This window comes from Coffea eugenioides, chromosome 5, assembly GCF_003713205.1.
Source record: "Coffea eugenioides isolate CCC68of chromosome 5, Ceug_1.0, whole genome shotgun sequence".
NCBI classification, from domain to species: Eukaryota; Viridiplantae; Streptophyta; class Magnoliopsida; order Gentianales; family Rubiaceae; genus Coffea; species Coffea eugenioides.
In genome coordinates, this window is record NC_040039.1 from 32,953,202 (window position 1) to 32,958,757 (window position 5,556).

Genomic DNA, 5,556 nt, shown 5'->3' on the forward strand with positions numbered 1-5,556 from the left:
ATAATCAAGAAAAACAAAGTGGAGGGAAAACTAGTACAGTGAGGTTTACATAATTAGATACACAAATTGTGAGGACTCGAAATTTCAATTTTTTTTCTTACTCTCATTTCATTTTACTGGTTTATTTAAATATTTATTCACCCGTTTACTCCAAATAATTTATTTCACTCATTTTAAATCCATTTGTATGGAACAATGTCTCTTTTATATTTTTAAAACGTTATGTTCACAAATTTAATTTTTATACGGCTCGTTTAGCAAGAAATGGTGAACGCACGTTTTTCGAGATAATATTCAATCCAAAAGTGCAATAATTTTGGAGAATTAAGGATAATCAATAGTAGACTAAGAAAAGTTAATTGAAGGATTAGAGTGAGTGAGTTAAGTTAAGCTCAATTAGGAGCACTAACTGCACACAAACTAATCGTTGACTTTTGGGGCACAAGAGCACTTTATGGCCCATCTTCTTACACAACATCACATCACTCACCTACCAACCAAAACTTCTTCTTCTTCTCCCTCAAGCTTGGCCGATTCTCCCCTCAAAATTTTCAGCTTTTAGTCTTCCATTTTTGCTCCACAAAGCTCTCCAAAAATTGCTTCTTGTCTTGGGTCTTCTTGCAAGCTTGGAGGAGGACTTAATCAAGGAAGGAACTTGATGATTTAAGGGCCCAAAAACCTAGTGTTTACTCTTCTTTTGGCAGCAAGGTAACCACCCCAAGAACCCTTCAACTTTTCCTCTTCAATTCATAGTACTAAGTTAGTAGTCAGTTAGTGATGGCAAGATAGTTGTTGGGTTGTTGATGGGTTCACAAGAACCTTAATATTAGGTAGTAGACTTGAGGAGGCCTTATAGGTAGCTGCCTTGAGGATTATTGTGTGTCTAATTGCTTGTTTATTATTTGCTTTGATGAAATATGGTGTAGTTTGAGTTGAAAAGTTGAAAAAGAAAGCTAGAGGAAGATGCATGCATGCTAGCCGAAATTCTGTCCACTGTTGTTCAGTTGTTATTTCAAAATTTTGATTCTTGGTTGGCTGTAAAATTGATGGATATATATTGTATATTATGTATAGAATGTGCCTTGCGAAAATCATTTTAATTGGTTGCTCAAAACTAGAGTTTTCGAAAATGGAAGAAATCTGAAATTTGTGATTAGGATGTCCGGACAGTAGTTCTTTGTTCGAACGTATCTCTCTGTACAAAATTCGAAATTGAGTGTTGCTAGTGGCATTCAAAACTAGACATTTATAGATTTCCAACGGTACAAAAATCACTTGCTAGTTCAAACTGAGTGAACCATAGTGATTCAACAAAATTGACTGTCCTGTTGTGATTGTCTGTCCGAGAGGAATAGAGAAGCTGCATCTAATGGCTTGATTTTCTCTCACTTGTGAACGGATTTTGGAAACGACTCTTTTTTATGAAATGTAGAATTTTGAACCTAGTTTCTAACGCCACCAACCATTCTTAATTTGAACTTGTATTGAGTGAGATGTGGTTTGATTTCAAAAGTGCAACAAAGCTGGAAAATTGGAAAGTTTTTCCCTTCTTGCTAGCCGAATGGTTAGGGTTGTTTTGGGATGTTTTGTTTCGAAGATTTTGACGTCAATTACCCATCAATTGCTTATTAAATATTTATGGAACCTTGATTTCAAAAATGGAGTGAATTGGGATTGATTTCATTGGACAAAAACCTTTGGAAAGAAAGAAAGAGTGGGTTGGCAGATTTGCTTTGAAAATTTCACAAAGTTTGATCATTTTTTTAACCGCCTTTCCACGTGAGTTTTTGCCTATACTTTGATAGAGAGGTAGTTCACATATAGAAGTTTAAGTGTACCAAATTTGGTGTAATTTCAAGACCATTTCGAAACCCAAATAGCGCCCCAAAGATGGCTCTTCAATCTGGAAATTCAATGTTCAAATAGTGAAAATTAACCTACTTTAAACCGTTATATTTTAATGCTCAAAACTCCGAATTTAGTTCCGTTTATTATTTTGAAACCTTGTTTGGAACTCTTATTGTGTTACAAATTTCAAAGGCTGATTCACTTTCTGTGAATTTTGCTGAATTTCCAAACATCGCCGAAAACCAAGACTGATTCTGTCTTGCTTCCTTGAATTAGCAATTTTTAGCTGAAAAATGAATGCTTTCTGTTTAGAATCTTGGAAAAATTCTTCTAGAAAGTTTTATTGCTTTGAATCTAGTTTCTAACAATATAAAGTTTTCAATTTTTGGACTTAAGAAACTCGAGATACGATTTTTCCAAGTAGTGTCACTCCAAACTGGAAATTTTCTGTTTTCAACCAAATTGTTCTTTTAAGAACTTTCCACATTCCTTTGCAATTGTAGAACTGTTTTATGTGTAATTTCATGGTTGAATACATGGTTCCTTTGGAACTTTAAACTTTCATTTCAAATCTTAGTTTCCGAAGGTTAAACCTCTCTTAACGCATTTTCTTGGTTGTTCCACTTTCTTGGTTAGTGAGGCCTTATTTTATACTTGAAAAATGGATTTCAAACCCTAGTTTTGTGCCTCGATTTCCGTGAGTTGAAACCAAAAAGGGTTTGACTAGAATAATTCTTTGTGAATTTTACTAATTTCATACTTGAACTTTGGAACCTTAACTTTAATATTTTCTATGAAAATGAGTGGAGTTTAAACGAGTTTTTAACTCCATTAGTTTGGATACTGTGCATGCTCTTTGCCTTTAAGGTTTGGACATGAGACTTAAAGTTTTAGAAAATGAAAACCATTTACCCTTTTTTCTCGATTTTCGTGCTGAAAGTGAAAATGATACTTTCTCTTGGATATGAGATTACTTACCATGACTTAAATTAAAAACCACCTTCGAGCTCTCTTGAGCATTATTTTAACGATTTAGCTAGAAAAACTTCTTTAATTTAGCTTGAACTCGTGACTTTGAGAGTGAGTGGTGAGAAAATGTCTTTCTTTTAATCTTGGTCGAGCACCTAGGTAACTATGATTGTCTATATTTCAGGTAGTCACAAGAATTTTGAAGAGCTCGTTTGACTTCTCGCTTCACTCTTATTTTGCCCTTGGCTAGTGATGAGTGTCAAGTGCATTTTAAATACTTATGTGATTGAAATGTTAATTGTATAAGGGTTATACATGATACGTAAACTTGCCGAGACGAGAGTGTACTTTATCGCCCTCGTTCTCTCTCTCTTTTAATTATGTGATACTTATTACATAAATACATATGATTAGTAATTGTACATGAATATGTTTAATTCGTGAACTCTGAGCGGATGCATGTACCACACCAATTCGGGTGAGAGGTATCTCTCATACCGTCTCAGTGCTATAATTGGTTCTCTAAGAAATAGCATATACCACACCAATTCGAGTAGCAGGTACCTCTCATGTCGACTCAGAACCATAAACAATTCTAGATCGATTGGAGTGATGTCTCATCGACCTGGTTCTCTAAGTGATAGCATGTGCCACACCAATTCGGGTGGGAGGTACCTCTCATGTCGATTTAGAACGATAAATAATGATTGGTAATTGTACATATAATTAGTAATTGTACATGAATATGTTTAACTCGTGAGTTCTGAGCGGATGCATGTACCACACCAATTCGGGTGGGAGGTACCTCTCATACCATTTCAGTGCTATAATCGATTCTCTAAATGATAGCATGTACCATACCAATTTGGGTGGGAGATATCTCTTATGTCGACTCAGAATCATAAATAATTCTAAATCGATTGGAGCGATGTCTCATCGATCACTTATACTCTTGGAGAGCTCCTGTATCCTTATTAAGTGTGTTAATGTTATTTATGAATTACTTGAATTTTCTTGTTTTATTTCTCGTACAAATGTCATTGTTACTTAAACTATATGTTTGCATGTTTTCTTGGCCTCACTGAGCGATAGCTCATCCCATTTCATTTGTTATTCTTTAACAGGGGAGTGACGTGAAGGAAGTGATTGGAAGATACTAGTAAAGGTTAGTCTTTTGTATAGTTTGGTATTTTGTAACTGATCTTTGGGGAAATTGTAAGATTTGGAACTCGATGTAGTTGACTTGAGATTTGTATCCTTAGATATACTTGTACAATGAAAAATTTTAATCGTGTTATTATTTTGACACATTTAGACGTAATCATTGGAAATTGGTCTATTTCTCATTTAAGGGTTGTAGTGAGTCCCGACGAGAGTTGGGCAGGCGTCCCGCCGATACCCTTGGGTTCGCCCTAGGAAGAAGTGAGGGCATCACACAAATGGCAAACTCCTTGTCAAATTAGTACAACAAAGTTTACATGATAATGCACTTCAAGTAGACTAACCCTGATCAAGAGGCCATATTATCACCAAGCTAATAAGCGAGAGAAAAGGATGGGAAATAAGAGCACAGTGGCGTAAATGCACAAGAAAAGTTATAGTACATAGAAGGAAAGACAAATGAAAGAAATAAAAATAAAGAACTGAAATATAAAAAGAACAAAGAAAAAAACCTCAAACCGGTTTCAAACACGAAGATAGAGGCGAAGAGCAATGCCTTAGTGAAGTAGAAGAGCGAATTTTAGAACAGAGTATTCAGTTTCGTTGAAAACAAGGGGAGCTGGTAAAAATAAAGCTGCAAAAGAAACCAGCCATCAAACAAAGATCTATAGAACTTGAGTACAGCAGAAGTTTAAATGTTAAACAGACACAAAAACAAACCAGAAAAAAAAGACAAAAAGTAAAAACAATATGTCATTTTTATATACGTTTAAGCATTTGGTTGACCAACAAATTTAACAAGGATAAAAAGCAGAACAACCAAAACATGCATATATTTCAATAAACAACATATAAATCTCTGAAGAAAGAAAACCATGTGCAAAATAAACTATCACAATGAACAAGGAAGCAAAAAAATAGAAAGATAGAAGTATTAATTGAGCAGTAAAAACATTGAACAATAAACACAGACAAAGTAGAGGGAAAAAATGGTGTTGATTGAACAGTAGATACAGTCAAATGAAAGACAATAACTACGTAAAGATAGAGGAACTGCAAAAACATTTATCAGAATAGAAGCAAAGAATTACTAATAGAATGCAATAGGAACTAACAATTCGAAACAAGAAAGGAGAAGCTAGTACCTCGTGGACTAACTTGATGATGCTAATCACTGAAACAATGAGAATATACAATAACATCCATAAATCACAGCATGCACCAGATGATGCAACGAGCCCTAGAGGCCACATTTACAAAAAAAAAAAAAAAATTGTTAACCTGACAGTCCAACAGAAAGGAAACCTATCTAAAGTAAAAGTTGAAAATAACTGGAAAATCAATTAGAAAGAAAATCAGCAATTTAAAAAACAAACAGATAAAAGAAGCAAAAAAAGAGGTGCAATATGGTGGTAAATGCAGATAAATGAAAATTTCAAACGTTGCAAATATAAAAAAGATTGGGCAAAAAAATGTAAGCATGTAACTACAATACCCATTTTCTTTAAAAAATGAAAAAATACATAAAGAAAGATAATTACACTCATTAATCACATACGTCTAGTACTAAGAAATAAT